This window comes from Rattus norvegicus, chromosome 1 (genome assembly GCF_021556685.1).
Source record: "Rattus norvegicus strain SHRSP/BbbUtx chromosome 1, alternate assembly SHRSP_T2T, whole genome shotgun sequence".
Lineage (NCBI taxonomy): Eukaryota > Metazoa > Chordata > Mammalia > Rodentia > Muridae > Rattus > Rattus norvegicus.
Window position 1 is genome coordinate 69356059 of NC_141534.1, and position 13746 is coordinate 69369804.

The window sequence follows — 13746 nt, forward strand, 5'->3', positions numbered from 1 at the left end:
TTCTCTGCTCAGAAATGTCAGTTCTCGGGGCTGGGGATTTAGCTCAGTGGTAGAGCGCTTACCTAGGAAGCGCAAGGCCCTGGGTTCGGTCCCCAGCTCCGGAAAAAAAGAACCAAAAAAAAAAAAAAAAAAAAAGAAATGTCAGTTCTCCAGTCGTAATGCCCGAATAGAAGAGCCAGGCTCAGGGGCTGCATCTGACACTGAGCAAGTAGACTAGAGGGACGGTTGTGAACTCTGACCAGCCTGAGTCTTAAAGAACCTGGTGGTTGGTTATATCTGGTGCCTGTCATAAAGGAAGGTTTGGGATACAGTGTGGTGCTCCTCAGAAGCAAACAGGTGATTTTTTTTTATTTGATTTTTTTGCCCCCTAGGAAAATGGCAGCCAGTAAGACAGGTTTCAGGGTCTCCAGGTTGGAACACAAGTTGCTCACAATTGTGTGTACTAACCTTCTTCCTTCCTATTGAAATAAGAGGGGGTCTTTCAGTATTACTGCTGCATATTCTGCCTATTATTAAAGAATCCGTAAGTACGCTGAGCATTTACGCGTTTAGGTGGCTCTCTGTATGGTATCTGTGAGTCAGGACAAGGACTTGTGCAAATCTTTGCCAGGAGCTGTTTGTCTAGCCTCCAGCAGAGGGCGAGGACAGCTTCCACATGTTCCCAGTAGGGGGAGCCCTTCCATGCCCAAGGTTCAGGAGGCTTCCCAGGAGGGAACACCAGTACTGATGAAGGAGGGTGTGCTGTCACAACTGGACTTGGACAGAAGTAGTCCGGGGCTGCAGCCCAGTGGTAGAACTCCTGCCTGATGTGCTCCAGGTTTAATCCCCATCACTGGAGGAATCAGTCTAAGCTGTGTGAACCTGAAGGGTCCTGAGCATGGAGGCACTGTGGGGTTTTATCAAGGGTTACCTTGAAAGAGTTCCCAACACATAGGGTGCTCCTCTGGTCAGAGGTTGTGCAAAAGCATCTGCTTGCTTTTTAACCATAGTATGAAATGCTTTAAGGGCTCCCTCACAGCCGGTGGCCACACTCGAGGCCTGGACGCCAAAAGTCCTCAAATTTAAGTTGTTGAGGCTTTTTGATCCCCCTGTGGCAAAGGCTCCTGTGTTTTCTATTTCTATGCAAATTTCTTGAAGCAGAACTGTTACTGTCTCTCCTCTGCTCTTGGAGTAGGAGGCCTTTCCCCCCAAATTCAGGTGCAGCCCCTCATGATTAGCCTCTTACATTTGTGACTTGGGTTTGCTGATCTCCATTGTTACATTGGTGTACCTCGTGATGGTTTTTAGTTTGGCTGTAAATCATTAACCCTGGGTTGGTTAGCATATGCTTCTAAAAAAAAATGGTCCCAGATTTTGAAACTTGTAATAAAATGGAAACTCGATGGTTGTTATGCCTTTCTAACTCTTGTATCTGAATGTTGATCACTTTTTGTATTAAAGTGGCTGTCACATGGCTAAAAAAGAAAAAAAAAAGAACTTCAAGCCTCTGAAGAAAGAAATTGAAGAACTCAGAAGCCCATGCTCATGGATTGGCAGGATTAATATAGTAAAAATGGCCATTTTCCCAAAAGCAATCTACAGATTCAATGCAATCCCCATCAAAATCCCAACCCATTTTTTCATAGAGTTAGTCAGAACAATATACAAATTCATCTGGAATAACAAAAAATCCAGGATACCTAAAACTATCTTCAAAAATAAAAGGGCTTCTGGGGGAATCACTATCCCAGAACTCAAGCAGTATTACAGTGCAATAGTGATAAAAACTGCATGGTATTTGTACAGAGACAGACAGATAGACCAATGGAATAGAATCGAAGACCCAGAAATGAACCCACACACCTATGTTCACTTGATTTTTGACAAAGGAGCCAAAATCATCCAATGGAAAAAAGATAGCATTTTCAGCAAATTGTGCTGGTTCAACTGGAGGTCAGCATGTAGAAGAATGCAGATCAATACATTCTTATCACCCTGTACAAAGCTGGATCAAGGATCAAGTGGATCAAGGATCTCCACATCAAACCAGATATACTCAAACTAATAGAAGAGAAAGTGGGGAAGCATCTGGAACACATGGGCACTGGAGAAAATTTCCTGAACAAAACACCAATGGCTTATGTTCTAAGATCAAGAATCGACAAATGGGATCTCGTAAAACTGCAAAGCTTCTGTAAGGAAAAGGACATTGTTGTTAGGAGAAAATGGCAGCCAACAGATTGGGAAAAGATCTTTACTAATCCTACAACTAATAGAGGGCTTATATCCAAAATACACAAAGAACTCACGAAGTTAGACTGCAGGGAGGCAAATAACCCTTTTAATAAATGGGGTTCAGAGCTAAACAAAGAATTCACAGCTGAGGAATGCCGAATGGCTGAGAAACACCTAAAGAAATGTTCAACCTCTTTAGTCATAAGGGAAATGCAAATCAAAACAACCCTGAGATTCCACCTCACACCAGTCAGAATGTCTAATATCAAAAATTCAGGTGACAGCAAGTGCTGGTGAGGATGTGGAGAAAGAGGAACACTCCTCCATTTTTGGTGGGATTGCAGACTGGTACAACCATTCTGGAAATCAGTCTGGAGATTCCTCAGAATATTGGACATTGCGCTGAGGACCCAGCTATACCTCTTTTGGGAATATATCCAAAAGATGCCCCAACATATAAAAAAGACACGTGCTCCACTGTGTTCATAGCAGCCTTATTTATAATAGCCAGAAGCTGGAAATAGCTTAGATGCCCTTCAACAGGGGAATGGATACAATAATGTGGTACATCTACACAATGGAATATTACTCAGCAATCAAAAACAATGACTTTATGAAATTCATAGGCAAATGAATGGAACTGGAAAATATCATCCTGAGTGAGGTAACCCAATCACAGAAAAACACACATGGTATGCACTCATTGCTAAGTGGATATTAGGCCAAATGCTCGAATTACCCTAGATGCACAGAATACATGATACTCAAGAAGGATGACCAAAATGTGAATACTTCACTCCTTCTTTAAAAGGGGAACAAGAATACCCTTGGGAGGAAATAGGGAGGCAAAATTTAGAACAGAGGCAGAAGGAACACCCATTCAGAGCCTGCCCCACATGTGGCCCATACATATACAGCCCCCCCCCCAATTATATCAGATGGATGAAGCAAAAAAAGTGCAGGCTGCAAAGTGGGAACCAGATCAAGGGAAGGCCCAAATGCTTGACCCTATTAATGAGGCTATGGAGAGCTCATCAAAGGACTTATCATGTCTGACCTCTAACAGCCCTAACAAGCAGATGAAAGAGTCAGATGCAGGTATTTGCACCCAACCATTGGACAGAAGCTGCTACTCCTGTCGTTGAATTGGAGAAAAGCTGGAAGAAGCTAAGGAGGAGGACAACCCTGTAGGAGGACCAGCAGTCTCAATTAACTTGGACCCTCGAAATCACTTAGACATTGGATAGCCAACCAGGCAGCATGCAAAAGCTAATATTAGCCCCCCAACATATATATATATATATATATATATATATATATATATATATATATATATATATATGAAGATTGCCAGGTGTGGCTTCAGTCATTCATCTAACCCTCAAGAGACTGGAGGCCCCAGGGAGTTTAGAGATCTGCTTGGGTGGGCAGAGTGGGGACCTCCTTGTGGAGACAGCAGTGTAGGGAGGACATGTGGGATGTGGAACAGTTGGAGGGTGGACCTGGATGGAAATAAAAATTGAAGTGTAAAAAGTAAAAGGAAAATAAAAGTGTAAAGTGTATTATTTCTCTACATACTTCCCATCATAGGATGAGATTACAATGAAGAACTTTTTAATAGTAACAATCATACCAAGGCAATTAATACAAATGCCTAGTAAAACAAATTGTTGATTATAGTAAGTAGTTTTTTTTTTGAGTCACATGAGTCTTTATTGACATGTTTTTCTGTTACAAGTAACAGAAGATAGGAAGAGCCAATGATGAATCCAAGGCTCTTCTCAAATATTCATCTGAAACCCTGTAGTGGATTGGTGGCTAGTAGTCATGAATACCGATTTTATATTTCTAATATATAGTAAGTAGTTTTAAAAGAATAGCACACTATTGGGGGTGGTGTTTCCTTTTGTTATCACATGGCTACCCGGGATATGAACATTGCTGCTCCTACTCAGCATTCTTCAGGGAATAAAACTAACTCTACACAACAAGTGTAGTAAAAGGAAAATACATGTAGTTAGAAGTCAAGCTTCTGTTAAAAATGCAGTATTTCAGACACCTTATGAAAGCAAAAAGTTACTTGGATGAACCACTGTATGTAGTAACAAAATTTGTTGAGGACCACAAAATCCCACAGACAACATAAAGACCCAGGTCGTTTTGACATAAATGTTGATGACTTTTATTAAAAATAACATTTCTATTGTAATAGTTTGCATCACAACTTCATTGTAATGTATTCAACAATGGAAGGATGGTTGAGTATTCTCTCTAAAGATATATGTCCCTATAAATGACCTGATTAAATCAGATGACAAAAAAAAGTGCAGGCTGACAGGAACCGGATGTAGATCTCTCCTGAGAGACACAGCCAGAATATGGCAAACACATAGGTGAATACCAGCAGCAAACCACTGAACTGAGAACGGGACCCCCGTTGAAGGAATCAGAGAAAGAACTGGAAGAGCTTGAAGGGGTTTGAGACCCCGTTTGAACAACAATGTCAACCAACCAGAGCTTCCAGGGACTAAGCCACTACCCAAAGACTATACATGGACTGACCCTGGACTCTGACCTCATAGGTAGCAATGAATAGCCTAGTAAGAGCACCAGTGGAAGGGGAAGCCCTTGGTCCTGCCAAGACTGAACCCCCAGTAAATGTGATTGTTGGTGGGAGGGTGGTCATGGGGGGAGGATGGGGAGGGGAACACTCGTAGAGAAGGGGAGAGGAAGGGTTTAGGGGGATATTGGCCCAGAAACTGGGAAAGGGAATAACAATTGAAATTTATATAAGAAACACCCAAGTTAATAAAGATGAAAAAAATGACTACCTGAAATTCTTAGGCAAATGGATGGAACTAGAATGTATCATGCTGAATGAGGTAACCTAGTCACAATAGAACACACATGGTATTCACTCACTAGTAAGTGGATATTAGCCCAAAAGCTTGGAATACCTAAGAAAAGGCTCACAGATCATATGAAGCCCAAGAAGAATGAAGACCAAAATATGTATGCTTCATTCCTTCTTAGAAAGGAGGACAAAAATATTCATAGGAGGAGATACAGAGTATGGAGCAGAGACTGAAGGAAAGACCATTTAGAGACTGCCCCTAGGGATTAGCAATATACATCCAGCCATGAAACCCAGACAATATTGCTGATGCTAAGAAGTGCCTAGTGCAGGGGAATATGGGGGAGGGCAATAAGGGGGAAGTATAGGGGGAATACCCATATGGGGGAGGAGGAAGGGAGGGAATGGGGGCTTATGCACAGGAAACCGAGAAGGGGAATAACCTTTGAGATGTAAGTAAAGAAATATATAATAAAAAATTAAAAAAAAAAGAAGTGCATGCTGACAGGAGCCTGATATGGCTGTTTTCTGAGAGGCTCTGCCAGAGCATGACAAACACAGGGGTGGACACTCACAGCCAACCATTGATTTGAGAATGGGGTCCCCATTGGAGGAGTTAGAGAAAGGATTGAAAGAGCTGAAGAGGTTGCAACCCCATAAGAACAACAATATCAAGCAAGTAGTGCTCCCAGGGACTAAACCACCATCCAAAGAGTACACATGAATAGGCCTATAGCTCCAGCTGCATCTGTAGTAAAGGATGTTCTTGTTGCACACCAATGGGAGGGGAAGCCCTTGGTGCTATCAAGGCTCTACTTCCCAGTGTAGGGGAATGTCAGGGCAGGGAGGCAGGAAGGGGTGGGTGGATGGGTATGGGAATACCCTCATAGAAGAAGGAGGAGAGGATGGGATAGGGGGTTTATGGACAGGAAACCAGAAAAGGGGATACCATTTGAAATGTAAGTTAAAAAAACCCAATTAAAAAAGAAATAAAAAATGAACATGCATATTATTAAAGGGTTTAATAATGACTAATATAATTTTAGAATTCTTATATAATCATCACTAAAATGATAAAAATTATCTATTTGTTTATATAGCATCACTAAAAGATAGGATTTTTTATTGTTCTGCGGAAATGTGCTTATAAGTGTGGGCTAATACTTAGCAATTCATATATATATATATATACATATATATATATTAACAGCAAAACCCTATTAATAAAGAGAATCTTTTCTTAAATGTAGTCTCTTCAGCCTTACCTAGAAGATTAAATCCATCATGGCTTTACAGTCCATGGTAAAACCATCTCAGGAAGATCACATGGTAGTTTTTAGCTTATCCTAAATGGCTGGTGGCAAATTACTACATTTAGTACAAGTTCTCACATATATGTGCCTCACACGGAGATTGTGATTTATCCCAGAAAACATAATGAATTTTCATTTTTGTTGTGACTTGTGCATGTGGAAATTTTGTTATTTCTTTTTTTTTTCAACTTCTTTTTTTTTTCTTTTTTTTTTTTTTGGAGCTGGGGACTGAACCCAGGGCCTTGTGCTCGCTAGGCAAGCGCTCTACTGCTGAGGTAAATCCCCAACCCCAATTTTGTTATTTCTTTATCTGATATAGAAACAACATGTAATGACAGAGCATAGTATGTGAAGGAAGCATAACTCTTAAACATTTAACATGGCATGAGATAAAGTCAAGTGGACACATAGTAAGCCAGGTTTTACATGATGTGTCTCCTGGAGTAAGCAAAAGGGAGGGGGTATTCTGGGGTGTGCCAACCATACTAGGCTGGAGCACAGTATGAGGGATCAGGATAAAGCTAGGGATTTAAGGGAACCATGGATTGATCACGAGTCTCAGTCTAATTATTAGATTTATATGATCTCAAATCTTTCAACCCAAAACATTTTCTGTCCATAAGAAATGCAGGAATTAGAGATGGGGCAGAGACTGAGGAAATGGCCAACCAATAACCAGCTCATCCCATGGACACACACTGATCCCTGACACTATTAATGCTACTCTGTTATGTTTCTAGAGTCTATCATGGCTGTTCTCTGAGAGTTTCCATCCACCAATTGACTTAGGCAGATGAAACCGCCAAAGATTGGATGGAACTTGAGGATTCTTATGGAAGAATAGGATGAGGATTGCACTCCCTAAGGGGATAGGAACTCCACAGAATGACCAACAGAGTCAACAAACCTGGACCCTTGGAGCTCTCAAAGACTAAACCACCAGCCAACGAACATAAAGAGGATGAACCTAGGACTCCCCTCATATTTGTAGCAGATGCACAGCTTGTTCTCCATGTGGGTTCCAAACAACTGGAATGGGGGTTATCTCAAAAGCATTTGGCTGTATTTGGAACATGTTCTTCTATCTGGGTTGCCTTGTCTAACCTTAGTGGGAAAGCACTAAGCACCTAGCTTCACGGAGACTTGAAGTTACAAGGTAGGGGGTTACCCAGAGGGCGACATCAGAGGTGAAGGGAATGGGGAATGAGAGGATTGTGGGAGGGGTAACCAGAAGGGGGCAGTGAATGAGATATAAAGTAAATAAGGGAAAAAATCAAATAAATAAATATTAAAATAAAAAATAAAGAAAAAAGATTTATGTGATCTGACTAGAATAGATAGAGATTATTGGGTTACATAGAATAGAAATGGATAGACATCTATGTGCCATCCCTATGGATGAAAGCAGACAAGGGATCTTCATGTGTCTGGAAAGACCTATACGCACTAACATAAAAAGGTCTGACGAATGTTACCCCCTGATAAAAGTGAGCACATGTTCCTAAGGTAGGTCATAAGGGTGAAAAGAAATGATGGTATGATTTTAGTACCTTTCACTAGTCATGAACACTCCTATAATACAATGGATGGTATACTTGACTGAAAATTATCTAGTGTATATTTGAGAAGGTTCACTCAGTCTTGGTGAATGGAATGGAGTTGAGGAAGAGTCCAGGTTGCCAAGCTAGAGATAAGTGAAATCTAGGCATTGCTCAAGGGTAGTGAAGTTAACAATTCAAGTTTGGACACCTTAACTCTGGTGTTATGCAGAAAGCGGCACCAAATAACAGGCAAAACATGGAATCCTATGTCAGGATCAAAGTATGAGCTAGTTTTAACTTTTATTCAAACAATCTTATCTAAAATTGTCTGTTATTCTACATAAATACCACTAAATAAAAATTATATGATAGGAAAAGCATCTTATATCCATTCATTCACAACACATTTGGTTCCTTACAAAAAAAAAAAACTTCTTCTAAACCTTTCCATTATGTTATCTTGATTAGATCCCACAATTGAAGTCATTTTGTATAACATTTTCTCATACTATTTTCAGCTAAGTAACCAAAGTTTTGTTTTTGTTTTTGTTTGTATTTATTCAAAGTCTATCACACAATCAAATCCAAGAGCTGTTCCCACAGAAGGATACAGAAAGATACATTGGGGAAATTTAAAAATCATATAGTGACCTGCTACACATGATGAAATTCAGGTAATATTGTGGTGATGATGAAGAACATGAATTGTGTTATGATGCAATTTTTTTAGAAAAACTAGTTATTGCACTCCTGATGAATATCAAGTCTCTTTACTTTTCCACACCGAGCACACTCTTTGTCAGTCACCTGTCTATACTCAGAGAATTGTGTGAGGAAGTGTTCACATCAAATATGGAGGGCTTGCTAGCTATGTTCTAAAATGTGTTTGGAAACTTTACAAAGTGATACATATTTGACTTTTGGCAACCCCTTTTGTGTAGAGTGGGATTAAATGGTACTTCAGTGTAATCTGAAGAAAGGAATGGTACAATGATAGAAAAACTATGCTAAATGCCATAAGTATGGTGTAGCCTCCCATTAAAAGTCAGCGCAACACTTCGTTAATCTCATTGTGATATAGGTTATGTAATTTAGACCAAAATGATGATTTTTATGGATAAATTGATACTTTAAATGTTTCTTCACATGAAATCAGTTAATGAAATCCTAATGAAGAGCTATATACCAAATAATTATGAGAATGATCATCTTGGAATAACTTACAAAAGCAACTACCCATGGGATTATTCTAACGATGACATAATTCCTAACAATTCTCATGTAAGTACTCATTTTCAAAAGAACCATTCCCAAACTGCTATATGTGATTTTACCAAAATCATATGCTTTACCAAATGATTTACCAAAATTTATGTCAGAATGTGATTTTACCAAAGCATATGCTCCTATTTTTATCAGCCTGACAATAAACAAAGGGAGCTTTACACAAACAACCTTACTAAGTCTTGAATGAAGTCTCAGATTGTTTTCAGATTAACATCATAGGAAACTCCAATATAAACAAGTGCTAAGAGTACAGAAAAGTCTCAGTTGCATCATCACACCTAGAAAGGAATAGTATAAAGGATAATGAAACAAATTTTTGGACACTAAAGAATGTGATAAAATCTTCTATGTTCATTCAAACACCACTCAACATGATCCAAGCCACACTGAAGAGAAACACGAGAAATTTCAAAGCAAGTAGAAAATGTTTTGTGCATGCTTTCAATCCTTTTGTTAATCCAAGATTATTGACAGGAAAAAAATTAACAGATGTCATTGATGTAGGAAATGTTGCAGTAAATGCCTATACCTAACTAGATATAAGCAAATCTATACATAATATGGCAATCTTTTCCAGATTATCAAACCTTAAAAAGCATTCTAGAATCTATATTAAAGAAAAACTCTATATATGGAAAGAATGTGGACAGTACTTTCCCAAAACCTCAACTCTTCAAATTTATCTGAGCCTTCATACTATACACAAATCTTACAAATATAAAGACTGGGGTAGATCTATGTATGTGGTTCAATTCTTAAATACCATCAAAAATTCACTACTGGAGAGAAACCTTGTATATATAAAGTGAGCAGAGACTCCTTTAGCCATTGATCAACTCTTAAAGAGCAGCACAAAATTAACACAGAAGACAATCTTGCAAATGTAAAGAATGTGGGAAATCCTTTATAAAGGGCTCATAACTTCAAGTTCACCAGAGTATCTATACTGTAGAGAAACCTTATGATAGTAAAGAATGGGAGAAATCCTCACAAATATCTCTAATCTTAAATCTCACTACAAAATCCATACTGGAGATAAAAGTTAAAAATTTAAAGAATATGACAAGTCTTTTACCCATAAACTCATCACAGAATTCATACAAGATGAAAACACTGCAAATCAAAGAATGTGAAAAGTATTCTACAATATCTCAAATCTTAAAACTCATCACAAATTCAACACTGGAGAGAAAAATCCTTATAAATGTAAAGAATGTGGCGAGGCTTTTACCTATATCTCTAGTTTTAAAGTTCATCACAGAACCCATACATGAGAAAAATGTTACAAATATAAAGAATGTAGGAAAGACATCACCACAAACTTTCATCGTAGTAGACGTCAGAAAATCATGCAAGCAAAATGTGACAAAATCCTTTAATAAATATCAAAGTTAATTTCCTATCCTTAAATTTATGCAAAGTGTCTTTTAAATATGAAGACTATACAGAGACATTGACCATTAGTTAGTCATTGTAAAATATCAGAAATGCCACACTAGGTAACCATACACTTGGTATGAATTTGTAAAATGAAAGTTTCTGGTTGTGTCAGGTGATGCAGGCTCATGGGATGTTTTGCAGACACAAGACCAGTGAGAGAACTCATGATGTTTGGGGAGAGTATAAGTAGACTTGGTGGACAGTGATGGAGAGCTTGCACAGCCAGCCTTCCAACACTTCATCAGTGTGACATTTTCACCTTATTGATAGATATCAGAAGTCATATCGGTTAGCCAAAGGCTAGCAAGTGGCATTCCTGGAGGTGGACCATGGCTTATGGTACGTGAGCTCTATGAGATCAGGTCCAGAAGAGACTTTATCCCTTGATTGTTTCTTAAAGATGATATGCCTTTCCTGTTATTTTTAAATATGTACGATAATCACTAGGTGTTAGCCCATTTTTTGGGAAGATTTCTGCAGATCAATGAAGATGTACTATCTTGTAGTGATGTTGATTTTTAAAGAATTCCTAAAGTTATACTAGTAATTATTAAGCCCTTTATAATAGGACTGCTATTAAAGCCCTAAACTGCAAGGAGATCTCTGCCAGAATTTAAGTATTACAAGTTATTTGCTTCTGAGATAGAAAACAGACATATACAACTCAGAACATACTCTGAGAGGTTGTAAAACAGTTAAACAAAGACCTAGTGACTTATTGTAGATGCAAAGACAGTAGATAAAATATCGACTGGGTTTATCTATACAAAAGTTATACTAAGTTACTTAGTCACAAGAATTATGAGTTTTAACTCTCAATGGACCTGTAGAGCTATTGACAGATAATGGATGTTAGCTAGATAATTTGTCTTAATTGGAAACATATGTAAATGTCTCTGTTGTAAGTTTCTTATTCAATTTAAGATTTAAATTGATGTTTGAACTTTTGTTTTTAAAAAAAAGAATGCTTAGATAATTCCTAGAAAGGGTACAAAAAAACTAAAAACGATTACATTGCATAGAATTATTATATCAGAATGGGAGGAGAGAGTAACATTAGGAGGAGGAAGAAAGGAACAACAGAGTAGAGTAACATAGAAATGAAAAGGGAACTTAGAAATTAAGAGGGTACTAGGCAAAATGCAGAGAGAATGTGGGACAAAGAAGAAGCTGCAGAGAGTCGGTAGGAAATACAGACAGGCTTCTCCTTGCCATGGGATGGAACCAGTCTTTTCTTAACAGCAAGTTAAGCTTCTTCGTCTTACTAAAGAGGCCAAAGCTTTCTTCTTACAGACTTGGTATTATTTCATTCAGCAATAAAGGGGTAGAAGCTTTTTCTTTCTCTATGCAATAAAGATTGGAGCTCATTTTTCACCCAGAGTGAGTGAGTTCTTTCTGCACTGGTGCTTGGTCTTTTGCTCTATTTGCATATGTAAGAATGGATGTATGTGTCTAAGTATGAAATTATGAGACAAATACAGAGCCAAGTTCAACTAAAATGCATAAAGATTTATGAATATGTGTGCATGGATTCTGTGTAAATGTATGTGGATATATGCGTATTTGTTGTGTAAAAGTTTTTTTTTTTTCCGCAAGTGACTCTCTTCTCCAGGTTCAATAAATGTTTATTGCTCCAAACCTTCCTCCCATCTAACATAGGAGAGGTGAGGCTACTGGGCAATAGAGAAAAAAAGCCCTAGCAATTAATCCTTTTCTTAATGTTTTATGATGGGATGCTAAGTGCTAGAGACGCTGCAATTTCTAGCCTCAGAGGAGCTCAAACAGGCAAGCCAGCTACCACTGCAAAGTAACATAGAATCAGAATAATTAAATGTTATTATAATAAGAAGCAACCCTAATTTTTCAAAAGATTGAGTCTTACCCCCACCAACACGCTTTCCCTTCAGCTACATTCAAGAGAGAACCAGAACTCTGAAGCTGGTCTCTGGCAGACAGGGGCACAACAGAGAGCTTATCCTGGTGTCCCAGTTGGTTCTGGTCACTCCCACTGACTCATGTCAACTCAGTGGAGGCCTGGCTGTTGCTGCTGGATCACATCACCACTGCTGATTCATGTGTGGTATCCTGACACCACTAAATTGGACTGCTGGTGTCCCAAGAACAGAGATTGGAATCATCCCAAATAACTACTTCTAAACAGGTCCACATCCCCTTGTCCTATTTAGCATCTTTTCTTTCCTACCTTGGATGATGGGCTGGTGTGGGTGTAGGGGGTGTTGAAGAAAGGTTGAAAACCCTTATTAAAATACATTTTGCAAAATCTAAGCCTACAAGTTTGTAATTATGTTTAAGCATAAATGGATCTATATTCATTAAGGAGTCTTCAAAAAATGAGCTATGCATGTAATAACGTTTTCATAGAACTCTCAAAATATCCACTAATTATAAAAAATTATTCAAGATAAAAAGCACTATAGGAATCTTAATTTGAGACATAAGCATTCATGCCAAGAAATGATCATTTATCACCTGTCAAAGTCAAAACTGCTACATTATTGTCATTTGTATTTCTGTGGAACATAGCACTGTCTTTTATGTGAAATGATTATGACTTATGTAACAATTATTGTCTTGCCAAGTATTTTATCTTTTTGAAGAGTGAACATTATAGATTGTTTTAAGCTTCAAATCAATCTCTCTTTTGTCTCAATTCACAATAAATACCTTTTTAAAGCCTTTGTTCATTTCTTGCTGCCTTGCAGTGTGAAGCTCCATTTTGTATGGTAATTGCCTCATGAAGGTTACATAGTCCGTGAATGATAATAAATAATGTTAACAAAATACATCATTAAAAGAAAAATAGATTTCATTAGAAAAACCTAACAGAGGCAATCGGTAAATATGTAGGGAAATATTCTCAAACAAGAGTATTCTTTAAATATTTGAATTAAATAATGTTCCTATGTTCTTATTAACATCAAAACTCATCAATATTTTATGTACTAATGAATTTCACAGAAGGTCCTCCACAATACAATTTTATAGAACAAAATCAATGAACATCATCAGTAAGATATAACCTATTTTGAGAATATTGATAAGTAAATTTAAACCAAATAGTCAAATAACTTAGAAT

The 13746-nt window shown here is 38.0% G+C and overlaps 1 long non-coding RNA gene across 1 annotated transcript; it reads left to right on the top strand.

The window, feature by feature from the left end:
- Nucleotides 1-5148: 5148 nt before the first annotated feature.
- On the top strand, nt 5149-13336 carry LOC102553133 (uncharacterized). The gene is made up of 4 exons (XR_015646256.1): nt 5149-5226; nt 7122-7537; nt 8489-8596; nt 12557-13336. It is a non-coding gene; the product is annotated as an uncharacterized LOC102553133 (long non-coding RNA).
- Nucleotides 13337-13746: the final 410 nt, after the last annotated feature.